This window comes from Macaca thibetana, chromosome 1 (genome assembly GCF_024542745.1).
Source record: "Macaca thibetana thibetana isolate TM-01 chromosome 1, ASM2454274v1, whole genome shotgun sequence".
In the NCBI taxonomy this organism is placed as follows: Eukaryota; Metazoa; Chordata; class Mammalia; order Primates; family Cercopithecidae; genus Macaca; species Macaca thibetana.
In genome coordinates this window covers 121,873,464-121,899,862 of record NC_065578.1, presented here as the reverse complement: position 1 = coordinate 121,899,862, position 26,399 = coordinate 121,873,464, and the positions used below count along the sequence as shown (strand labels likewise).

General features: G+C 43.5%; 1 protein-coding gene and 2 non-coding genes across 3 annotated transcripts in view; 2 read left to right on the top strand and 1 right to left on the bottom strand.

Moving 5' to 3' along the window:
- The window catches only part of LOC126952281 (neuroblastoma breakpoint family member 6-like protein), a 142,231-nt gene that overhangs the window by 17,961 nt on the left and 97,871 nt on the right, over positions 1 to 26,399 (bottom strand). The gene's annotated exons all lie outside the window — the stretch shown is intronic.
- Positions 8,923 to 8,996, top strand: TRNAN-GUU (transfer RNA asparagine (anticodon GUU)). Its single transcript has one exon. It is a non-coding gene; the product is annotated as a tRNA-Asn (tRNA).
- LOC126944177 (U1 spliceosomal RNA) lies at positions 14,881 to 15,044 on the top strand. The gene has a single exon (XR_007721969.1). It is a non-coding gene; the product is annotated as a U1 spliceosomal RNA (small nuclear RNA).

Sequence of the window (26,399 nt, the reverse complement as noted above, 5' to 3'; positions counted from 1 at the left end):
CAGGATTACAATTTGGCTCCCAAAGTTGCCAAGCTATTGCTTAGACAAATTATTTAACTTCTGTTATACCAAAATTATTCCCAGGTCCCTACAATTTTCACCTGGCTGCCATACCTCTATGAAGACTAGAATTACCTATGAGTAAGAGTCCAAAATAAGCTTTCTAAATCAATTCAGACCTGTCTTACATACTTTTTGGTTTACAATTGATAACCATGAAGGAATTATGAGTGGAAGTGCCCTGACCTTTGACAAATCTCCTATCGGTGCTTGGTACCAGCTTGAGCTATCTTTATTGCTCAAACCAATAGGACAATTTGCTGAGGCCTCAGAGATCCACCCCCTCCAGAGAACACCTGATTTCCCAAAATTTGGTTTATATCTAAGGTGTTTTTTTGTTGTTGTTGTTTGTTTTTTTGTTTTTGTTTTTTGTTTGTTTGTTTTTTGCCATACAACTCATTTTCTGGAGTTTTACTTGCTTCCAACAATGAAGACAAGTTGTTCTGCTTCCATGATGATGGAGAGCAGGCAATTACTTTCTGGAGTTTCAGTTCACTTCTAACAGGAAAGGAGAGTTTGATTTTTTCCTGCTTCTAGGATGGTACAGAGCAGCCTTCAGCCTGGGCCCCATTCCTAGGTAAGTAACTGAATCTGTGTTTTGTCTTGGGAATTCTCCCAAATGACTAAAGTTAAGATTAACAAGCAACTGGTCATAATTTCTTCTTACCATTACAGTGCTCAGCAATCATATAAGTTGTGTGATCATTACTTTTCTTAACTGTTTTTTTTTTGTTTGTCTCTGTTTTTGTTGTTGTTTACTTTTTCCCCATTGGGTTTGACCAGTTCTATCTGACTTGATCAAATCGAAAGGAAAGTTCCAAATTATGGGGAAAAGCCCTCTGAATTGGATAAATCCCTAGAGAAAATAAATAAATAAATAAATAAATAAACAGATAAATAAATTTAAAAAGAGGGAGAGTCGGGTAGGGAGGGGGAAAAGCAGCCATCAAGTAAATAAGTTTTGACTACCTGAGGGGCTTTATTTATATAACAAGGCCACCTTTGCTGGTCAGACCAAACTAAAAGAGCAATGGTTGTCACCTTACACCCAGGCTGCAGTTCAGTAGCTAAGGTTCTGCCCCCTTTTTCACCATGACAACCTGGATTCACTTCCTAAATCAATTTTTTCCAGTTTGATACTTGTGTTACTTTTGAACATTTTTTTCCAGGGAGCTTTCTTAGCAGGATCTTTGTTGGCTTCCTCCCCAACTGTTACAGAACAGCTTGACCGAATTCAAAATCCAGAAGGTCAGAGGGTATCCTGGGAAGATGGTGGAATGAGAAGCACCTGGAATCTAGACAACAACTGCACTGGCAAGATCTGTCTGATGTAAATATTTCAGAACTCTGGAGCCTACTGAAGGCTTGCAACTTCCAGAGGAAGGCCCAGATGGTAAACTGTAGGTAATTTCAGCCAATTTCAGCCCTTAGCACAATAGCAGCTACCCAACACTACCCCCAAAGCAGTCAGCTTGTGTTCCTACGGTAAGCTGCACACATCTTTCAGGATCAGAATTAGCAAAAAGGATGCTGTCTCCAAATATTGGGGGTCTGGGCTGGGTGCAATGGCTCATGCCTGTAATCCTAGCACTTTTGGAGACTGAGGTGGGTGGATTACCTGAGGTCAGGAGTTGAAGACCAGCCTGGCCAACATGGTAAAACTCTGTATCTACTAAAATTAGCCAGGTATGGTAGAAGGCACCTGTAACCCCAGTTACTCAGGAGGCTGGGGCAGAAGAATCACTTGACCCAGGAGGCGGAGGCTGCAGTGACCTGAGATCATGCCATTGTACTCCAGCCTGGGTGACAGAGCAAGACTTCATCTCAAAACACACACACACACGCACACACGCACATATGGGGTCTCTGTTCTCTAATGGCTGATTGCAGCACAGGACAAAGCATCTGGCAGCTACTGTTGTACCTCCCCCCAGTGTAGCAAACTCCTTACCCTAAGCTGAAGCAACTTCCAGAAACTTTAAAGGGGTGGTACCCTTTTTTAACCCTCCCTCAATTTTTCTCTTTTTCCCCTTTTTGCAGTCAGACATTAAAGGATAAAATATTCAAGAGTAGCTGCATATAGCTGCATATACAGGTAAAATTAGGGAATGACCACACACCCAGGGAAAGGTTCAGGCTCAGAAAACATCTGTGAATACCATAATTTTTTCACCTCAGGCTGATCCTTGATACAGAGACAACCTACAATAAAAAAAAATAATAATAATAACAAAAAATAGCAAACCCTGAGGAAGGAGAAGAATCTAAGTTCTAGAGTTAATCACACTAGTAGATTCAAATGTCCAGTTTTCAACAACAATAACAACAACAATAAAAATAAATAAAAGCAAAAAAAAAAAAAAAAAAAAAAAAAAAAAACAGAAACTCTTACTGAAAAATACCTCAGAGTCAAATTCAGCTTAGGCCATGGGGAAAAATGAAGAGAAAAATAATAAATAATGAAAGAGAAAAATAAAAATTCAAAAAGAAACCTGCTGGAACTTCTACTTGACAGACTTTAAAACAGCTGTCTTAAAGGTGCCCAAAGAGCTACAGGAAGATGTAGCAAAAGACAAGAAAATGATGCATGAACAAAAGGAAAATATAAATAAAGGATAGAAAATCAAAAAAGAAAGAAAAAGGAAGTACTGGATCTGAAAAGTAAAATAAGTGAAATAAAAAGTTAACTAGAGGGATTCAAAGTCACATTTAAAGAAAGTTGAGCAGGCAGAAGAAACTGAACCCGAAGATAAGGCAACAGAAATCATCCAGTTTGAGGAACAGAAATAAAGAAACAACTGAAGAAAAGTGAACAGAGCCTAAGTGACCATCAGGTGGACCAACATATGCATTGTGGAATTTCTTTGTTGTTGTTGTTGTTGGGGGCTCAGGGGATGGGGTTTCGCTCTTGCTGCCCAGACTGGAATGCAATGGTGCGATCTCGGCTCACCGCAACCTCTGCCTCCTGGGTTCAATTGATTCTCCCGCCTCCGCCTCCCAAGAAGTTGGGATTGCAGGCATGCACCACCATGCCTGGCTAATTTTGTATTTTTAGTAGAGACAGAGTTTCTCCATGTTGGTCAGGCTGGTCTCAAACTCCTGAACTCAGGTGATGCTCCTGCCTTGGCCTCCCAAAGTGCTGGGATTACAGGCACGAGCCACTGTGCCCGGTCTTGCATTGTGGAATTTCTAAAGAAGGAGAGAAGGGCAAGAGAGAATATTTGAAGAAATAATGGCTGAAAACTTCCCAAATTTGATGAAAGACATGAACACAAACACAGTAGCCTAATAAACTCCAAAGAAGATAAACTTAAAGAGACCTATACCAAAAAACATTATAATCAAACTTTCAAAAGTCAGAGAAAGAGAATCTTTAAATCAGTAAGAGAAAAGGAACAGGTCATATGCAAGAAATGTTTAATAAGATTATCAACAGATTTCTCATCAGAAACTTTGGAAGCTGCAAGGACAGGAAATCAAAAGCTGCCAACGGCCAGGAGTGGTGGCTCACGTCTATAATCCCAATACTTTGGGAAGCCGAGGCAAGAGGATCATTTGAGGTCAGGAGGTCAAGACCAACCTGGACAACATGGTAAAATCTTGTCTCTACTAAAAATACAAAAATTAGCCAGGCATGGTAGTGGGTGACTGTAATCCCAGCTACTTGAGAGACTGAGGTGGGAGAATCACTTGAACCTGGGAGGCGCAGGTTGCAGTGAGCTGAGATCGCGCTAGTGCACTCCAGCCTGGGTGATAGAGTGAGACTCCGTCTTAATAAACAAAAAAACAAACAAAGTTACCCATGAAAGGGAAGAGGATCAATAAATGGGTATTCCAAAAAGTCAAAAGCCACACAAATATCAAGCCAAAATAAACTGGTTCCCTGAATGCAAATTGAACCCAGGCTATGGCAGCAAAAGCACAAAACTTTAAGTACTGAACGGCAAAGTAGTGCAGACTTTATTGTGAATCCCGGAAGGGATCCAGAGCAGGCAGTTTGAGCTTATGAAGAATTTTACTTTGTTTTGGATCAAATTTTGCTCTTTAATTTAGTCAAGAGAATTTTTCCCCTACACAACACAGATAATATTGTCAAGAGAATTTTTAAGGGTAGCTCTATGACACTAGTATGTGCCTTTCTTTAAATTTGATCTTCCTATCAGCTGTTTAAAATCAGAGATCTCTAAATTTTTTTAAATTCAGGTGTCTAATTTAAGGGATCCATCTTCAGTCCAATGGCAACTAGAATATCCAATGGTGTAATTATTCCAATAGCAATTCAACCAAATAGCCTCTTTGTGGAAAGCCCAGGATGTCATTTTCCAGGTTAACTTCCTGGGAAGTTCATACAAGAGGCAATCCCAAAGATTCCCCTCCAAGAAAAAAGTTCAATGCAAGGAGTAGGCCACAGATGGTTAAGGATGATATTTGCCTCCAGATATCATCTGGACACATTTGTGGGGGCTTCCAGTCACAGACCTGTGAGTCTGTGATACCATGTAGACCCTCTTGGGATTGAGCTTTCCTAGGACTAATCAGGCAACAAGAGTTGAGACGACAAAAGCCTCGAAGGGATGGGATTTCTTAAGGCAAACCCCAAGAGCTTGACATAGTCAGAACAAAAAGTGTGCTCGGGTTCCCAACCATTTTCAGACAGGCCACCTAGTATGACCTGAAAATTACCACCTCTTACCAGATAGGTGAAACCAAGAGAAAGTGCTCCCACTTGGTCACAAGTCAAGCTCTCAAAGGAGATAAAATAAGATGAGAAGGAACCTCAACGAATACTCCCCTTTATGACAGAATAACACAAAAAGACAAAGACAAAGGAACAGACAATTTCTGGGAAGAAAGGGATTAAACAATTTGAATTGGTACCACAAAGTACCAAAAAGCACACCAGAGTCACTACACCCAAGACTAGTCACACAAATCCTTTTCTCCCATTAATCAAGATTTTGGAGAGGGAATAGAAACTGATTTTTACTATTCACTTGATCAGATTCCACAAAGAGAAGGAGGCCGGGAGCCTGGCTGGTAAAAAGTTCTTACCCTTATGACAGCTGATCAGATCCTGGGTTCTTCACTGCAGCTTCCAGAAGAGCAGAGCTTTGCTATCCTGCTTACAGCTCCAAAACTGTAAGGGCCAATGGAAACCCTCCCTCTAAACCCTCTGAAGTTTCACTCAAAAATCAAGTCACAAAAGGCAGATTAGTAGGTGAAAAGGCATGAAACGTACTGACATGTACATGGGGAGAGCCACAGAGTGATTACCCTACCCACAATGGGATGCAGAAGCTTATATACCATCTCGAGGTAACAGAATGAATGAGGGCTCAAAGCATGGCCAAAACCAGGCACCATCAGAGTCAGAGGTATATCCATTTATTGTGGACAAGACAGGTTATCGGAGGGAGAGAAGAGGAGGCTTGGCTAGCAAAGTTGGTCTTAATATGTAAATGAAAGCTTACAAGTAGCAGTGCTCAGAGAGAATAAACCCTAAAAGTTTCTTTCAGACCTTTACAGGTGTCAAACTCTCAGTTCATCTTTCCTAGATCTGGGCAAGGAGACTTGGCTGCATCAATGCAGACTCTCTACAGACGCAAATCTCTCCAACAAAAGGCAACTTTGCAGGGCTACTTCTGCAGCTGGCTTTCTGAACAGACATCTCAAAATATGTCAAAGAAATGTATTTTGGGGTAAAATACTTTTAATTCCTTGACGTCTACATCCTGATGCACCTGCCGTTTCAACGCACCATAGTTGGTGGCAACTCCATTCTTCCCTACACTCAAGCCAAAAACACAGACTCTCCTTGAGGCTAGTCTTTTTCTCACAGCACACACACAATTTGTCAGAAAAATTATGTTTCCTATTTGAGTTAATTACAGCCTTTGATCTGCCCAATCTTTCTCTTTCTTGGTCTCTGAATTTTGGCGAAGGAGTCTCCTGATACAGGCGGGATCGAGTCTAATGAGGGGAATGAGGAGGCTCAAAACCGTCAGACTTATTTAAGAGCCTTAATCTCTGGGTCGGGGTTTGGGCCGCCCTTGAACCTTTTCTTTGGGCCTACTCGTCAAAATCAGCCTGGCCAGGCCTGTCTTCAAGGCCCAGGGGCAAAGGCCAGGTCCTCCCGATGGTTCTTGAAGCTTCTCCCGCACCCTCCCCTTTCCTGTGACCTGCAGAGAAGCTTCAGGGGGCATTTATTCAATTTGCTAGGAGCCCAGGAGGCGCAGGTGCGCGTGACTCTGTGGTTCCCACCTCACCCGCCGCCCTCCTTTGTCCTCTCGCTGTCTGAGGCAGGTAGCAAAGTGCCGGGTGAACTTGGGCGCTAAAGACACCCCGCCAGAGAGGGACCGGTAGGAAAGGGCACCGGCCCTTAGTTCCTTCTCAGTAGGGATCCGAAAAAACTCTTGAAGAAATAGAACGGGAGAGTTGGAAGTAGATCAAAGGGAAAAAAGGAAATCCTAGGAGATTTCCTGTCTGAAGGCACCACGAAGAGAAAGTCCGCCTCCTCTGGGCCGGGTCCTCACTTCACTGGTGAACCGAGTTCCAGTCTCCGTTGGAGACCAAATCAGTTGACTTTGGCTTGACTCCTAGTGAAGAAGCCACTCTTTGTCCTCCCTTGTTTAGCTCTTGATCCTGAAGGACTTGATTGTCTCTCTCGGGCTTTCCATGGATCCCAGAGATGCAACTGAGAAGTTTGTATTTAATGCACTTACTTGAAGTAAGAATAGTTTAAAGTATTTTTGCAAATAAAAGGTTTCCTTTTGCACTGAAGACATTCAGATGTGAGGAAAATCACTCGGCTGGGGAAAGCAAATGCTGTTGAGAATGTCTCACAAACACAAATTACACGTCAGCAGGTAGGTTTGACTCTCAGGTTGGGCACATTTTAAGCGCACTGTTGGTGGAATTTAAGATGAATCTAGGACATTCGTGATTAATTTTTTTAGTTTTTTAATAAAATTTAATATTTTAAATTTAAATACACAATCCGAAAATTATATAACCAGCACGAGAAACTGGCTTTATGCCATTTTTACAAACACAGGAAAGAAAGATGATATTATAATGAAAATGCTTCATAAATCGCTACAATTTTTAAGTACCTAGAGAAAATAAGGTAACCTAGAATTCTATGCAAAAATAAAATTTCAAAACTGTGAGTGAAATAAGGATACTGAAAAACATACAAAAGCTAAAAGAATGTTCCAACCCATGCTACAAGAAATCTTAAGAGTCCTCCAGGCAGAAGCAAAAGGATACCAGATAAAAATGTGGGCCTATGCAAAGAAACGAATATTGGAAATGGCATTTAGAAAGCATGTACTACACGTTTTCTTATAATTTAACTTTTAAAAAATATTTGATGCAGTAAATAAAAGTAATAATAACGAATCACAAAGCTTACAATACATAAAGTGGAATTACATAACACTAGGATAAAGGCCAGAAAGGGAGGTATAATGACAATTGAAAGCAGACTGTGAGAAATTAAAGATGTATCCCAGAAACCCTAAAGCAGCCACTGAAATAAGAAAAGGATTATAGCTAATAAAGCAACAAAGGAAAGAAAATGGAATGAAATAAAAGCTGTGTAAACACTATCCTGGAACAACTGCTCTCCAGGCCTCCACCCTATAGAAATATACCAGTGGGCAATGAGAAGTGTACAAGAATGATGACTGTAGCATTATTTGTAATCATAATAGAACCAATGTAATTTTAAAGATATATGAAAAAGGTTTTGTTTATTTATTTAACAGACAATTGAACAAACGATGGAAGCAAGTCCTTTGCCAAAAGGAACACAGAGGGTCATGATGATGCTACTCCTCCAAGGATTTCAGGGTTCCCAGACTCCTAGTTTTCTGTCTAGTTCTGGATGATGTTATTCTTGGGGAGCAATAGGTCCTCGAGTTTGGGGCTCTTTCGGATTCTCTCTCCATTTCCCCATTCTGCTACAATAAATAAACAAATAAAAACAATTCTCACTTCCAGAAGATCCCGCCTGTGCCTCTGCACGAGCCTTTCAGGAGGTCTGGAGGTCTGGTCCGCCGCTCCCCGGCTTCTTTCCAGGCTTTTGCTTTTCCCTTCCCCTGCTCCTGCCCTAAGGCCCCAGGACACCCGACCACCGCCCAGCTGAGCCCCTGCGGCTCCACCGCGCAGAAGATGCACCGGAGGCCCTGCCAGTTGGCCGCCCCGCGGGGTGCCGAGAAATCAACGCTTTGTAAAAAGAAGTTCCCCATGGAAAATATCTCTTGATTTCCACTCTCAGGGTTCTTCAAAGGACTAAAAGCTAAAGGCGACGATGGATTCATTCGGCAAGTCCTAGTCCGGCGCCCTGGTGAGTGCCAGACCCTGCTCCCCGCAAGGGGACCCAGGAGCGACCCTCGCCACCATCCCTTCCCTGGTGGAGCCCCCGTGCGGGACACAGGATCCGAAGATGGCAGCGGCAGCTTCGCAGCGGCCCCGAAAGCGACTGGGCGGGGTGGGCACAGGCTCCCTCACTTGCTGAAGGCGGCACAAAGAACGGGAAGAACCATCCCGGGAGCCCGCCGGGCGTTCAGCTTCCCTTGGGACCCCTGGCGGCTCGGACTGGGTGGCCGACCGGGGAGCTTCTGGGGGCTTCTGAAGCAGGAGAGGGGCAGGGCAGGCGAAGGCCATTCGGCTCTCCGTCTGGCTCCAAAATCTCCTAACGCGCAGGTATTCAATGTGACCAGCGCAACTCATCGCTCTAATCTCTCTGGTTTTCCAAGGCCTTGCTCAGTCGTCCTGCCGGGCCCTGAGAATAAAAGGGACAGAGGAAGTTTAGTGAGTGCGCCCTTCCTATATCGCCTACCAGACTGGGTAGCTCTTGTCTCTGTGGCGCAATCGGTTAGCGCGTTCGGCTGTTAACCGAAAGGTTGGTGGTTCGAGTCCACCCAGGGACGCTTATTGCAACTTTTAAAGCATGCACGCATTGTCAATCACTACATAAATGGGGAAGATTTTATCCTGAAACGGAGTGCTAGGAACCCACTTCTGACGTGATAAAATTCTAATTCAGTCCGTTATACACTTAAACGAGTAATTTACATGCCTCCAGTTTTTCATATTTTAGTAATATGAAAAAGTAGTATCTCCAGGATGTGCCTGGATTTACTGATTGTTCTGTCAATAATGTGACCAGTGGAATCAGTCATCATCATAGTCATCCTCTCCATCATTTTTGAAAACAGTATTTTTCCCCAGTTTGTGCATGATTTATTTAACCCTTTTCAAAATGTTTTTGTTAACCAGGTGTGGTGGCATGTGCCTGTAATCCCAGCTACTCGGGAGGCTGAGGCAGGAGAATCATTTGAACTTGGGAGGTGGAGGCTGCAGTGAGCTGGGATGGTTACACTCCAGCCTGGGCAACAGAGTGTGACTCCATCTCAAAAATAAATAAATAAATAAATAAATAAACAAATAAATAAATAAATAAATGTTTTTGGGATGAGGTTGGTTTCATGGTTTTAGGATTACAAAGAATGCTGCAGTCAACATTCTTGTACACATATCTTTGGTCATTGTGGAAATGTCTACACTGCAGATATTTCTATAGTGTAGAGAACTGGATGAGCCATTGCTACATTATAGTGTTTATATAATGCTTCTAATTTGAGTACATTCTGCAAATGTATCTTTCACTGGAGCAATACCTAATAATATTCCAATATGAATATTTATAAGAGGAAAAATGGGAAGATATGCAATTGCGCTTTGTGCCTCTCCATGGGGCCCATGTTCATAAAATGGTGGCATTAGCTACCTGAGAGTGGAGTTTGTGGCCCTCTGACATCAAAAGCTGAAGCAGAGGACAGAGGACATGAAAACCCTCACTGCACATCCTCTGTAGTCTGGCCAGAATCATTCCTAGGTCGATGGTCTCTTATCAGGAGGGAATGCTGCTTGCTTGCTTTGTCAAAACCACAAAAGGCAGGGAAAGTGTCAGGCTGCTGGTTGATAACAGTAGTGAAGCAAGTCTTTCCAAAGAGTTGGTTTGTTAACCCTTAAGAAAAAAAATTCTAATTCTTACCAGATGGTGCTGTGCAGTTCCATGCTCTTGGTGTCCCAAACAAAGAACTGTGCATGACACACACAAAGCAGCAAAGCAAAGCAAAAGTTTATTAAGCACAGTAACACTCTCAGAGTGGGGAGAGTGGGCTGACCTCTGCGAGATGAGATCAGTATTAGTTTGGTGTACTTTGGGTCTGTTTCTGTATGGTTTTTTTCTTCTCTTCACGAGGATGCGTAATCTTTAGCCAGTGTTTGCCTTTAGACTCATAGGTGGGTTGCTTAGTTACTTTGGCCCTTGTGTGCTTGCACATTGCCTCCATCTCACAATTTTAAGTAAATGCATGATATGCAGTCCATATACCTGAGTTTTAATGAGCTGATTATCATATAGAGTTATGTTAAGGATACTTTTTTTCTCGAATGCACATTCTATCTCTGAGGGGCTGCCCCTTTACTGGTTTGGATCTTGACAGCAATGGGGTCCTTGCTTGCTTTTTTTTTTTTTTTTTTTTTTTTTTTTTTTTTGAGACAGAGGCTCTCTCTGTTGCCCAGTCTGGAGTGTAGTGGCGCAATCTCAGCTCACTGCAACCTCCCCCTCCCGGGTTCAAGCGATGCTCCTATCTCAGCCTCCTGAGTAGCCTGGAGTACAGGAGTGCACCACTACGCACAGCTAACTTTTTGTATTTTTAGTAGAGACAGGGTTTCGACAAGTTGGCAAGACTGATCTCAAACTCTTGACCTCAGGCGATCTGCCTGCCTTGGCCTCCCAAAATACTGGGATTACAGGAGTAAGCCACCGCACCCGGCCTTGCTTGCTTTTTTTTAATCTTACTTTTTGTTTTGGCTGCTCAACTTCTGCCTTTTTTCTTGCTTCTTGCTCTTCTGCCCCATCACCTTGCTTCTGTTTGTGCCTTTACTCATTGTGTCTTTTATCGAACTTCCAATTCCCTCTCCTGTTCTCCTGCCTCATAATGGCAGTTAGTGAGGGAGGGATTTTAAGGGGGCATGTCCGACCTCCTATTATGTCACAGCCAGAAACAGCTTTCAAGGTTTCTCTGCGGTCCTCTCAGCCAAGAAGGGGTCGGTTCAGTTGGTTGTAGGGCCTAGGGCTTATTTTTATTTCTCAATCCTGACAAGGGAAGGCTGGATTAATGCAGATTTTCTGCAGGTATAAATTTCCCCTACAAAAGACAGTTTTGCAGAGTTACTTCTGTTTGCTGGCTCTCTGACAGCCATCTTAAAATATGCCAAAGAAATATATTCTGGGGTAAAACATTTTTATTTTCTCCATCTATCTACAGCTTCATCATGCTGACAGCGTCCAGTCCAAGCATACCTGAAGCCTTTCTTTTTAAAAAGCTTTCCCACCCTTCTGACTGCCTTCAAGTCTCTGCCAAAACACAAGTAATAGTGGCTGATCCCCTGCTATAGCAAGCTCAGAATAAATAGCCTTTGCTTTTTTTCCCATTTGATTGGTCTTCGTTTATTTGCAGAAGCTTCAATGTAGAGTTGACAAGAACTCCATCTTTGACCAAACCTTAGTAGTTTCCTCTGAGCCCTTTTCTCTATTAGTTCTTTGCTTGCCAAGTCCAGTTTTAGAAAAGAGTACTGTTGAGTCTAGTTTAGCAAGAGTCCTCCCAACCACCTTTGATAGCTAATCAAGTTCCTCTTAGTAATTTTCCATCCACTGACTTTCTTACCTTGCCAACTGGCTATAATCTTCGACTCTTCCTGCTGTATTTGAGGTTGAGCTCAGTTCTCTGTTGGTCTCTCTTGCCTACTGTAGTACGTACAATAAGATCTGTCTGATGCTTTTAACAAGTGTCCAGTGTAGTCCCTCAGAAACTACCTTTGCAAAATTGTGACAATAAGAGAAAGCTGACATGGCTGACTCCATCTTGGTTCTAGCCTCACAGGCTGGCTGTCTTTGCTCATTCCTGTGCAATTTCTCCCAAGCACTCTTTGGGAAAACTTGTGTTTTTAGTTTAAATCAGAGATCCCCAACCCCCAGGGTCACAAGACAGGTACTGGTCCATGGCCTGTTAGGAACCCAACCAAACAGCAGGAGGTGAGCTGCAGGCTTTGGAGCATTACCGCCTGAGCTCTGCCTCCTGTCAGATAAACATCTGCATTAGATTCTCATCAGAGCTCGGACCCTATTGGGAACTGCGCATGTGAGGGATCCAGATTGCGCACTCCTTATGAGACTGTAACTAATGCCTGATGAACTGAGGTGGAACAGTTTCATCCAGAAACCATCCCCTTCTATGGAAAAATTGTCTTCCATGATACCAGTCCCTGGTGCCAAAAAGGTTGGGGACAGCCAAAAAGGTTGGTTTAAATGATAACCTTCCCCAAAACTAAATTACCCCTGTAAAACTAATGAAAGGCCACCAAGTTAGAAGGATGAAAGGGGCCTGAATTCTACTAAGATGTATGCCTTGTTAAATAATTATCAGCCGTTATTCCAGAGGTCGCAAGATTTGCAGCTTCCCCAATTACTGCTGTGAAGAACATCACTATTGTAGAACCTAAGATTGGCCTCTTGAGATGTCTTTTCAGGCTTTTGCATGTCTGACTACTGGATGGCACCATTTGGCCCGAAAATCAACCAGTCCCTTAGCCCCCACCCAGAAGCTGACTCAATGCGGGAGGGCCATTTTTCACACTCCTGTGATTTCATCCCCAACAATCAGCACTGCCCAAACCCTAGCCCCCTTCCCACCAAACTATCTTTGAAAAACCCCTTACCTCCAAGCCTTCAGTGAGATCGATTTGAGTAGTAACTCTGTCTCCCACAGGTTGTGGCTGGCCTGTGTCAATGAAACTCTTTACTGCAATGCCATGGTCTCCACGAATTGATTTTGTGTGTACAGTGGGCAGGAAGAACCCATCAGTCAGTTACATCTGCAGGATGGTGCCAGTTCTTTCCACAAAGGCTGGTCAGATACCCAGAAAGTATTTCTCCACTATTACGTGGACCGTGTGTCTCTCTGTCACTATCCAGGGAATGGGGCCTGGCTTTAGTATTTAGTATTCAGTAGTTACTATACTGTCACCTAATCCCTTGTTTTCAATATTTTTCCATAACTTCCAGTGGCCTGACTGGCCACCATGCCACAGAATCTTTACTTTATGAATCTTTACTTGATGGTCTCCAAGGAGAACTCCCCATTCGATATTTTGTGATTTGAGCAATGGAATAGAATGTGATACTGGTAGGCTGGGGGAGGTCCCCAGACAGGTGGGATCTCGACCCCAGCCGTGGTTGTCAGGCTCTTGATACCATCTCAAGAACGAAGTCAAGGATGAGTCCACAAACACTGAAAGAAGAGATTTATTGCAAAGCAAAAAGTACACACTCAAAAAAGGGGAGTTCATGCATACCCGAGAGAGAACAATGGGTTCTGGGGTTTCATCTTGATGGGTTACTTTAACAATGGAGTGGAATATTAATGAAAATTCCTGGGTAAAGGTGGAGATGTCTCGGAACTGTGGTGCCATCCATTTTTACATCAAACATTGGTCTCAGAACTGTCATGGCACTGGTGGGTGTGTGATTTAGTATGTTAATGAGCATATAGTGAGGGCCTAGGTAAAACCTACATTAAATCCAGCACCACATTGGGTCCAGTCAGTCTTACCCAGCTTGGTCCACACTGGTTTTTCAGCGTCTTATGAGCCCATAACCTTAAGTCAGGTAAATCTGCTGCCTAGAATTTGTTATCCTGTGACCACTCGGTATTATTTCTGTCTCAAATCTACTTGGAAATATTCAAATGGTCTTTGACTTGGGCATTCCAACTTTGCTTACTTCACAGTGTTTCTTGCGCCGTAATCCAATATAAGAAAAGATGATCCAGACATTTGTTAAACATCTCAAATAAGATGGATCCCAGGTATTTGTGTCAAATTTGGATTATTTTAGTTTTTGTCTTTGCAGAATATAAAATACTAACATGAAGTAAGCACTAAGGTCTGGAGATGGCTGTGCAAGAGATGACAAAGTCCAACACCACGTTTGAGAGTATCCAATAATCTCTTCTGGGGCAGCTTGTTTTTCTACAATACTGAATTTGGAAAAAAAAAAAAAAAAAAACTACGAGATTCATGAAACTGGACAACTGTCTTTATAACATTACCAGTGATAAAATCAGTAAGGAAGGCTGGTTTGCAGTCATCTGAGCAGCCTCTTTACTTTCATAAATATGGTTTCTCTCTGATATTAAACTGCTTCCAATTTCAAGCGGAATGCTACAACCCAAGGATAAGGATGTGAAGAGAACGGTTTCTTTTGTAATCCTAAACGTTCCAGTCTGCGAATTAAAAGCCATTATTTGAAGAAGCGTTCCCGGGCTCCATCTGGCCACGGAAAGCTTGCTACTCAACACAGGCCAACAACCAGCTTTTTTGGGAGACAACAGATGCGGGGGCAGGAGGGAAAAAAGAGAGGCAGACGTCACTTCCCCCTTGTGGGCTCCGGAGCGGGTTGGTCTGCTGAGTGACAGAAAGGCAGGGACTGGGAAAGGCACTGTCGGTGACATCACAGGGCGACTTCTATGTAGATGAGGCAGCGCAGGGGCTGCTGCTTCCCTACCTGCTGCTTCCCACGAAGGAGTCCCCGTGCTGTGGGAGCGGGTTCGGGACCGCTGGTCGGACCTGAGAGTCCCAGCTGTGTGCCAGGACTAGAAGGGCTCGGGAGTGCACTGGGCAAGTGACCTTGTGTGTAAAGGGTGAGACGTATGAGGCTGTGGCGGGGCGGAGGTGCCTGCGCTCATACTTACCTGGCAGGGGAGATACCATGATCACGAAGGTGGTTTTCCCAGGGCGAGGCTTATCCATTGCACTCCGGATGTGCTGACCCCTGCGATTTCCCCAAATGTGGGAAACTCGACTGCATAATTTGTGGTAGTGGGGGACTGCGTTCGCGCTTTCCCCTGAACTATTTAGTTAAAAGAATAGGTTGTGAACTAAAGTTTGTGTTGTGTGTGGCGTGTAAATGTCATTCTTACCGTGGAAGGTTGGAGAATGGTAAGTAACATATCGATTCTGTCAGAGAAGAAATAAGAAGCGTCAGCCTTTGCAACATAAGGTAACCACCGTGAATGCCGCACAGCTCTTCCCTTTCTATGCGGGGCTGCCTTCTGCAGAGATTGGTCCATAGTCTCCAGTGTCTTGGGTTCTCACGATCTGTAAAAATCTTCGTGTTTTTCCCTAGCCCCCAGTCACCTTTTATACAGCTTCTGCTTCTAACTCAGTAGCTGTGCTGGGGGGAATGCGTTCTCACTTCATAGAACCAGGTACAAACTACGCAGACCGGCGCTGTTCTTTGGGAAGAAAACAGGGCCTTTGGAGCTCTTAGTGTCCCCGCTGGGTTGTATACATAATATGCGTACTTTGTGTAGGGGAACGGCTCTCCCAGCGCCCAGGTCTCACATGTCTTGGCGGAAATGCGCTGCGATCCTCCCTGAAATGTAAGGCAGGAAGTTTTACGAGGAGCCGGGTCCAGTTTCCCTACTATTTCCTGCCGTTTACATATCTAGTCTTTCTTCAGACTTTATTCAAGTGACAGCTGCTTGTTTGATGTCTCGCTTCCACATCCTACATCCATTGCCAGGCAGCTTTCTAGGTAGCACTCCCACCCATCCTTCCCGCCCCCAAGCAGCCCTTTCCCATTTCTGGCGCCAGTGTCCTCCCCCTTCCTTCTTTCTTCAGGCTCTCGCTTATCACCTTCATGGACAGAAAATACTTAGCTCTCTCTCAACCTGCGGTTTACACCTGACATGCGTTAGTACTGTCTGGGTGAAGGGGAAAAGGACAAGATGGAGGAAGGTGAACAGAAAAGACGCACCCCTTACTACTTCCGGGTTCTTCATCATCCAATTTACCCGCGGGCCTGAAAATGCAGCCCCCAGGGAAAAAAGCAGACCAACTGAGCAGGCGCCATGTGACGTCAATTTGAGGAAACGGAAACTTACTACGGAGACGCCCCTGGCACGCCCTTATCCCACCCACTGCCCTCCCATTTCCAAGCCCAGGACATAAAAGTCGCCGCAGGCAGGCGCCAGCGCGAACTTCCCCGGCCCCATTGCTTGTGGACCTCGCCCAAGAGCCCTGACCCGTTGGTCAATAAAGTTATTTCTTTCCTACCACTTGCCTCCAGCGCCTAACTCTTTCCTGACTAAAAGAAATTAAATCAAGTGCCCTGGCAAATTCCTTAATACCCCTTCTCAAATGGCACTGTAAATTCATCTCTTTTTAACTCCCAGAAGTATCTAATTGGTTTGTCCCTGCACTACGTGAATACTAGTATCCACTACAGAAGAAAACCCCAGGCCTAGCGATGGCGGTTCTGGGCATTGTGCCAGCCTCTCCCAGGGTATGTTTTCTGACCTCACTTACTTCTGATCAACTGAGGTCAGGAGTTCGAGACCAGTCTGACCAACATGGCTAAAGTCCCTCTCTACTAAAAATACAAAAAAAAAAAAAAAAAAAAAAAAAAAGCCCGGCGTTGTGGTGTGTGTGAACCCGGGAGGCGGAGGTTGCAGTGAGCCAAGATCGTGCCGTTGCACCCCAGCCTGGGCGACAGAGCGAGACTCTGTCTCAAAAAAAAAAAAAAAAGAAAAGAAAAAGAAAAAGAAAAAATTAATCCATCTGAGACATATTATTGGAGACAGTAGAATCCTGCATCCAACAGGCACTTGGTGCAGATCTGAACCCATTAAGCTATTGGCTCATGTTCCCTATGTTCTATTAAGTATCGTGAGCAGAAATTGAGCTCTTTAGCTTTTACCCACTAAGTATGGCTATACGGCAGGTGTCTCTCTCTCTCTCTCTCATTTTTGCATCATTATTTTTTTGGCATCAGTGTGGGTTTTTGGTTTTGATGTTATGAAGTGAATTTCTGGGGACAATCTCTGTTGGGTCGTGTTGATAAGGATTCAGTCCCTGTCTGGACAGCTAATCTGGTCTGTGAGTCTTTTTTTATTGTCTATTCATTGTCCTGAGAATAATGGTATTTCCTGGTATTTGAGACTGCAGCAATGAGAAGTTGTTCATATCTTGTCTTTCCAATGTTTAGTAAAAATGTTATGGGCCCAATAGTAGTCAATATCGGCAAGAGTGGCATCACTGTTTCAAGAGTGATCTTACTACTCAATGTCCCCCCTCCCACCCAACTTCATTCCATAGGAGTTCTTGGCTTTAACAAATTTACTATATCTAAAAGACATCTCAGTCCAGGGAGAAAACTAAATCTGTAGCATGTAAGGAGAAGTTTTCTGTGATTGGTATATTTAGGTTTCTAACCAGCTGAAAAATTCAAATACATGTCCTTTAAAGGTTAAGTTTAAACCACACTACAGAAAGGAGAGAAAAGATTTATATGATCACATATAAGCAATGGAATCAGCAATATGAGCACTTTTCACATTTATACAAATCAAATGTAATAATCTCCAGAACATTAAGGAAGTTCATCCCTTAATGAAAATGAATGAAAAGAAATTATTCACCCACTGTTCTATGCCCTGGAAAGAGAATGTCCTGCCGGACTCAAAAGGGTATCACAATATCACTCAGATTTTCAGCGATGAAGGCCCTCCAAGGATCTAATGATGTTAATATTTTCAGTTTGTTTCCTTCACTGATAAACATTGTTAATAGATACCATTGCCTCTGTTTTCACCTTAAGTGATGATACTTAGCACAATTTGTTTCTTAAGAATGCCCCTTAGTTTGGTGGAAGGAATTTTCCTTCTTTATAAATATAGGATATTGTCTCATGAAACAAATTGGCATACTCTTTCAGTGAAGTGAATAGACATATTAGGTCTCTAAAATTTTAAAGGAGTCACTGCCCCAATTATCTTAGGAACAATGATAATCACTAATATAAAATTAAAATAAGAAAATTAAGCCAGGTATGGTGGCTCATATCTGCAATCCCAGCACTTTAGGAGGCTGAGGAGGGAGGATCAATTGAGGTTAGGAGTTGGAGACCAGCCTGGGCAACATAGTGAAACCCCTGTCTCTACAAATTTTTAAGTATTAGCTAATATTTTAAAGTTGGCCAGGCATGATAATGCATGACTGTAATCTCAGCTACTAGGGAGACTGAGGCAGGCTGCAGTGAACTATGATTGCACCACTGCCCTCCAGCCTGGGTGACAGAGTAAGACTCTCAACTCAAAAAAAATAAATAAAGAAATAAAGAAAAAGAAAGAAAGAAAGAAAATTAAGAATTTGTTGAAAATTGTTTTACTACAATGCTAGACTGCATGTCTTGTGCCTGTACTCCCAGAAACTCAACAGGCTGGGGCGGAAGCATTGCTTTACGCCAGCAGTTGGAGACCAGCCTGGGCAACAGGGCAAGACCTCGTCTCTAAAATAATACAAGGCAAGCTGAGCCAGGAGGATTGCCTCAGCCCAGAAGTTCCAAGTTGGTCAGCTATGATAGCCCCGCTGCACTTTAGCATGGATAACAGAGCAAGACACTGTGCCTTATTTTTTATTTTATTTTATTTTATTTTTACTACTTAATGCCTATTTATTTATTTATTTATTTATTTATTTATTTTTGAGAGAGAGTCTTGCTCTGTAGCCCAGGCTGGAGTGCAGTGGTGCGATCTCAGCTCACTGCAAGCTCCACCTCCCAGGTTGAAGCTATTTCCCTGCCTCAGCCTCCAGAGTAGCTGGGATTATGGGCGAACGCCAACACGCCCAGCTATTTTTTATAGTTTTAGTAGAGACAGGGTTTCACCATGTTTGCCAGGCTGGGCTCAACCTCCTGACCTCAAGTGATGCACCTGTCTCGGCCTCCTGAAGTGCTGGGATTACAGGTGTGAGCCACCTCGCCCAGCCTACTGATGCTTGAAATGTGAGGTTTCATTAGGGAAAAATTTTCTTGTTGAATTTCTAACATGAAAAAATAATAGATTTAGCTGTAGATTAAATTAATGGTCTTGATAGTTTGGTACAATGAAATAAATGAAATGAAGTTGATAACTGAGAAGAATCTTTGATGCTTTTGAACAATTTAAATAATGCAAATATTTAATATATAAAGACATGAAAAAGTTCATTACGTTATTATTTATTTATTTATTTATTTGAGACACAGTCTCACTCTGTTACCTAGGCTGAAGTGCAGTGGTGCAATCTCAGCTCACTGCAACCTCTGCCTCCTGGGTTCAAGCAATTCTCCTGCCTCAGCCTTCTGAGTAGCTGGGATTACAGGCACACACCACTACACCCGGCTAATTTTTGTATTTTTAGTAGACACAGGGTTTTACACCATGTTGTCTCAAAAAAAAAAAAAAAAAAAAAAACTATAAAAAATTAAAATTATATGTTCAAGTAAATTAAATATATAATAATGAAAAAGGAGGCCTAGCATGACTAACTGCATTTTACTCCTAACCCTTCCTACCCTGTGGTGATATCTTTCAGGCTAACTGCTTTTTCTCATTTCTGCACATAGGCCAAGCTATCTATGGGAGGGATTTAGCTTACAGTTTAACTTTAAAGCACAGATGACAATAATCACTTCCCCAAACTGACTCCTGAGAAGATAAAGAGGTTGTATGCACAAGTAACAGTGTTATGTTGAAGATTTATAAGAGCAGTGTGACCTGACAAAGAACAAAGAATTTTCACCATCCCCTTGGGCTCTCACTGCAGCCCATAAGTCTGTCATTGTCAGACCTCTTCACCTCAACCACCTCCTTCTTCCTCCCTTCCCTAACATACAAGGAGCCTGAAAATTGTATTAATTTAAGATGGTTCTTTAGGATATTAGTTCACCATCTTCAGTTTGGTGGCTCCCTGGATTAAAGTCACCTTCCCTGCCCCTCCCTATACCTTGTCCCTGGACTTACTGGCTGTCATGCAGCAAGCGGTGAGTGCAGTGAGCCGAGATCATACCACTGCACTCCAGTCTGGGTGACATAGTGAGACTCTGTCTAAAAAAAAAAAAAGAGAAGAGAGAGAGAGAGAAATTTCATTTTAGAACCAGACAAATTAAATGGGAGACTTACTTCCAATGAGACCTAGAAATTTCTAAATTTCTAAAATTTCTGTAAGAACAGAGAAAATTGCCTCCATTGAGGAAGTAAGCTGAAGGAGGTAAACTGACACGTTTTCTGAATTGAGAAATATTGAGGAGGCTTTGTCTCTTTCGCCTCCAACTGCTCCTTCTCCTCCTGCCCCTGTGCCTGCATAGTCTTTCTTACCTGAGTCCTCCTGTCCTGCCTTGCCTCTTCTTCCATCACCATCACCCGAGGAAAGTCCCCAGGGCTCTGGCCCCTTCCCTGAAACTTCTGTTCTGACAGCCCCTTTCAAGGTAAAACCCACAGGAAGAGGGGAGCCTACCATTGTGTATACCGCTTCACCAAAATGTGAATTAAGAATATTATAAAAGACTTCCATGGTCTAAATGTAAATACATTTCACTCTTCTGTTTCTAAAGCAGGCTCCAAGATTCTACAGGGTTTGACAGAAAATTTGACTTAACTGTTGAAACCTTTGAGCCCAAATATTCTGACCTTTATCAATTAATTCACATGCTGGTGAAGAAGGCAAGGTCAGTAACTGGTTGCATAAGGCAAATTGGAAGGATTTTCAAAAGAGACTGAAGCAGAACATGAAAGGTTCACATTTTAGCCAAATATCTCCATGTTGCCATTCCCCAGGTCCTTCCTAAAAACATAGATTGGAGGATAATTCAGCAATGTACTAAAAAGCCAGACAAATCTGTCTTTGCTTACCTAAAATGGTTTGAGAGCCAGGTATGGTAGCTCATGCCTGTAATCCCAGCACTTTGGGAGGCCGAGGTGGGTGGATCACTTGAGGTCAGGAGTTCGAGACCAGCCTGCCAACATAGTGAAACCCTGTCTCTACTAAAATACAAAAATTAGCCAGGTGGCTACTCAGGAGGCTGAAGCAAAAGAATCGCTTGAACCCGGGAGGCGGAGGTTGCAGTGAGCTGAGATCCTGCCACTGCAATACAGCCTGGGTGACACAGCAAGACTCCATCTCCAAAAGAAAAAAAAAAAAAAGAAAAAGAAAATTAGTAAGGTAGTAGAAATATAATGCACACGAGAATGATAATCATGAAGACAATCTCTATTCCAGAATAGTAAGGAAACCTATTCCATTAGGGAGCCAACTGAAAACATCAAATCCCAGTTCACACCCCAGGGTGTGGTGTCACCTGCCTGTAGTCCCAGCTACTTGGGAGGATTAGTAAGGAGGTTTGTTTGACTTCGTGAGGCCAAGGCAGAAGTAAACCCTGATCATGCCACCGCACTCCAGCCTGGGCGACAGTGAGACCTTGTCTCAAAAACAAACAAACAAACAACCCCACAAAACCAAACAACAACAACAACAACAAATTGTCACATCACTCTGAAATGACAGTGGCAAACATAACTTTGTTATTGGAAAATTAAAAGAAAAATACTCCCTCTTGCTATCAACCTGCCCTCTTGCTCTAACATGTCTGACCCATGGTTTAAAATGCCCAAAACTTGATGTACTCAAATTATAGTACACTTACCTGTTCTGCACCAGCATTTATCTTTCTCTGGAGGACATCACCATCCATGGTCCTATAATGTCTAACAGCATGGAATGATGAAGGGCAGTGTCTTTTAGGATATTTGGACACACACACACACACACACACACACACCTCTCTGAAGAAATCCAGCATTGGGCGAGTTCCCTCAAACTTTTCACTAGGCATGACCACTGCTCTATTTTAGACAGAGATTCTACGGGGCAAAACCTGAGAATTATCTGCCTGGCTATCAAGAAGATAGCTCCTTTCATTTTTGGGGGAGAACACTTTTGCTTCAAGGGACTGTTTCCTCCCAGGATTACAAATCTTTCTGTAACCTCAGGAAACATTGCTGATGAAAACCAGGCATGGTGGCTCTGGCCTGTAATCCGTAATCCCAGTGACCCAGGAGCTGAGGTGGGAGGATCACCTAAGCCCAGGAGTTCCAGGTTGCAGTGAGCTATGATGGCACCACTGCTCTCCAGCCTGGGCCACAGAGCCAGACACTGTCTCTGAAAGAAAAAGAAAAAGAAAGAAAAACATTGCTGATGAAACTGTGGCCTCTTTTGCGGCTCAATAAAAAGCTATTTATTCACTGGCTAAGGTTGTAGTAGATAATCACATCACTTTAGATGATATATTTAGCCGAGCAGGGAGATGTATGTGTGGTGGCAAATACCTTTTGTTATATATACATAAATATTTCCCATGCCGTAGAACCTTCTCTAGAAGAAATCAGAAAAGAAGCCACTTGGCTACAAGAAATCATTAAAGAAGAAATGGGATTTGAAGTTTTCCCTGATGTTTTCAGTTGGCTGCCTAATGAAATAGGTTCCCCTACTGTTCCAGGATACGGATTCTCTTTGTGATTACCATTCTTGTGTGCATTATATTTCTACTACTCAAATCAATGTTATGTATTTCTCATTGTTTTACTTCTTTTGAGAAACTGAATTCATGGTACCCTAAAGACTAGAGATGATTCAACAAGTGACAGCAACTATCGAATTGGCCGAGATGGTTCTCTCTCTCTCTCTCTCTCTCTCTCTCTCTCTCTCCCTCCCTTCTGTGATGCCACACCAATTCAGCTTTTGGGCACCGTTAAAAATTCCTCAGTAAGAGGGCTCCTTTCCTCCCCTGCCCCCAGTGTGTGGACAGGACTATCTGGGAATGAGCCTTTCTGGCAAGGAGGGACACAACTTTTGATCGACAATGCTTTCAAGAAAATCTTTTTATCTAAAGGGAGAATGAGAAAAGAAGACAATTTTTTTTTTTTTTTTTTTTTGAGACGGAGTCTGGCTCTGTTGCCTAGGCTGAAGTGCAGTGGCACAATCTCGGCTCACTGCAACCTCTGCCTCCCGGGTTCAAGTGATTCTCCTGCCTCAGCCTCCCAAGTAGCTGGGATTATTGGTGCCCACCCCTACACCCGGCTAATTTTTTATATTTTTTGTAGAGACGGGGTTTCACCATGTTAGTTAGGCCTTGAAATCCTGACCTCAGGGGATCCAACCGCCTCAGCCTCCCAAAGTGCTGGGATTACAGGCGTGAGCCACCGCGCCCAGCGAAGAAGAAAACTTTCATGAGAAGTGTGAGCCTTTTCAAATTCTCAGGCCCAGAGAGGCATTACATTGAGACAGCAACCACATTCCGCTTCCTTTTTGTACAATACTGTATTTGAAAAACAAAAAACCAAAACGGCAAGATTCATGAAATTGGACAACTTTCTTTAAAACACTACTACTGGTAAAACCAATAAGGATGGCTGGTTTCCAGTCATCTGAGCAGCCTCTCTAGTTTCATAGATATGATTTCTCCCTGATATTGAAGGGCTTCCAATTTTAAGTGGAATGCTACTTCACAAAGATAACCAGGTTTGAAAGGAACAAAACAGGTTTTCCTTGTAATCCTAAACGTTCCAGTCCGCGAATTAAAAGCCATTTTTTGAAGACGGGTGCACAGGCTTCCAGCTCTCCTCCAGAAGGGTCCACCGCAGGACACAGGTTAAGTAGTCCCTTCTCTGGGAGAGACTAGATGCGGGGTCTCGGCGCACCTCTGCAAAGGACAAGGCGGGAAGGAAAGGAGGGACAGGCAGACGTCACTTCCCTCGCCGGCTCCAGCAGCGGGTTGGTCGGCTGAGTGGCGGAGGGTGGGGCGGAAGAGCAGAAGGGGACTGGGAAAGGCACTGTTGGTGACATCACCGATAGGGCGTTCCTATGTAGATGAGGCAGTTCAGGGTTGCTGCTTCGCCACGGAGGAGTTCCCGTGCTGTAGGAGCAAGTCCAGGAGCTGGCTGGACATGAGAGTCCCAGCTGTGTGTTAGGGCTAGGAGGGCTCGGAATGGTTGGGGATTGGCGGGGGTGGCTCTCGGGGCAAGTGACCGTGTAAAGGGTAAGGCGTATGGAGCTGTGGCGGGCGGAGGTACGTAAAAGCCCTTTGCCCGGCAGGGGAAATGCCATGGTCAGCCAAGTGGTTCATCTTTAAGAGTGAGGCTCATCCATTGCACCCCAGATATGCTGTTCTCTGTTATTTCTCCTAATGTGTAAGCTCAGCTGCGTAACTTGCAGTAATGAAGCAGAAGTTAAGGGGAAAAAATAGGTTTTACCATACTTGACTGACTCCAAGGCCAGCAATAGATAGAGCCCTAGCAGATCCTTGGTAACACCGTCTGAAAAGCCAGAGCCCCAAGGAATGAGTTCCAGAGACGGTCTCTACACAGTCCGCCCCTAGCAAGGATAAGAAGAAATAACAACAAATGCCTTTACTACCTTCTCTTTCCCCCTTACCACTTCTCATTACTCAAGTTGTGTAAGTTCCTGATTTTCCTTCAGTGCAGCTGCAAGGTCACCAGCTATGCTTGCGTTGCAAGACCTGTCACAGTTGAATTAACTGCGTTCTTTCTGCTTCTGTAAGCCCTCTTGCCTGCCCCGCGAATTTCGCGCCATCCCGCGGCGCCATTCAAACTAGCCAACCCCATTGGGAAGAGTGTATAAAAGTCAAGCCCTGTCTTTGTTCCAGGCTCAAACTTTGGATGTTAATCTGCTGGGCCTGAGTGCACTCAAAATCCTCCTGTTCCACCCGTTGGCCTCTCCGGTCTCCTGATTTCCGCAACAATAGTGGGGGGACTGCGTTCGCACTTTCCCCTGGTCTTTCATGGTATGAATGATAGACAACATTTTTATTCTCTTATAGTCGCAGACTCAGTCTCAGTGATTCTATGGTGTGGTCAGCTGTTTTTGTTTTTGTGAGACCTTGTTTTCTTGTTTACTGTCCTGGGACAGATGTCTGTAGTCACTTGTTTCCTCAGGAGGCAAATTTCAGTCTCTGTGGGGGAGGTCTCTCACGTTAGCTGCGGGGGTACTTGGCAGGTGGAGCTCAGGGATCTAGGCTTCCCTGCTTTGTAGACTCCTCAATGGTTCCCAGGGCCTACTGGCTTTCAACACCACTTGAAAACCTCAGGGTTTTTCTGCTATCCCCAGAATCACCTCTTACACAGCCTCAAGCAATCCACCCATCTTGGCCTCCTGAAATTCTGGGATTACAGGTGTGAGCCACCGTGTCTGGTTATAATGCCCTTTCAACTGGACTTTTGAGTATTCTTAAAAATTCCTCAGTGAGGTGGCTCCTTTCCTCCCTGTCCCCTGCCTGAGATAGGACTATCTGGGAATGAGCCTTTCTGGCAAAGAGGGACACCTTGACTGAGCTTTTGATCATCAATGCTTTCAAGAAGAAAGATTTTTTAAAAACATTTTATCTGAGGAATGTGAGCCCTTTCAAATGATCAGGCCCAGAGAGATGTTAAATCGAGACAGCAACCACTTTCTGTTCCTTCCTTTTGAGCTATGTATTCATCTGTTGAAACTGCTTGCTATCACCTCAAGTAGCTATAAATTATCCTAATAATCCCACACCAAACGCTGTACCCCATACCCTATAACTTAACAACGTATAGCCAATCACCAATCAATGTAATTTCTGTAAACCAATGAGAATTCCTGACAGGCACCTTTCTATCAGCCCACTGTCTGTCCCTGCTTTTGACCTTTAAAATCCTGTTTGTGACACAGGCCAAAGGGAGCTCAGATCCAACGTTCTTTGGGTGTGAGTCTTCCAGGCAGCTGTCTTCATGTTGGCTCAAGTAAACTCTAAATTATATTTTGTGCCTCAGCCTCTTTCTTTTAGGTCAACATGTTCAACAACAGTCGAATGAATAAATAAGTTAATGTATATTCATACAAAGTAATACACACAGAAACAACCATATGAATCAGATGAAAACTTCATAGACATAAGACTGAGTGAAAGAAATCAAATCTATGCCTCTGCTTCTGAAACTGCCTTTGCAAAAATTATAACTGGGACAATTTTCATGGTGAAAGAGATCTGACCTGATTCCATCTTATTTCTAACGTCCAAGTTGTCCTTGCTCATTCCTGGGTTCAGACCGAAATAACTTTGGGAGGAACTTAGTTTACGGTTTATCTGTGAAACAAACATGATAATATCCCCCTTCCTGCCTGGGAACTAGACTGCCTTTGCAGGACTAACAAATTAGCCATGAGATTAGAAATTATGGTTTAGGAGTCATGTTAGCCTCTGGCTGCAAGATTCTAAACCTCCCCAAATTGTTCCTGGAGATCACGTCATTATTGGAAAACCTCAGATCAGTGCTTGAGGTATTTTGCTGACCCTGCACTCAGTGGATCAGGTGGCACCAGCTAGACTGATAACCTGGCTC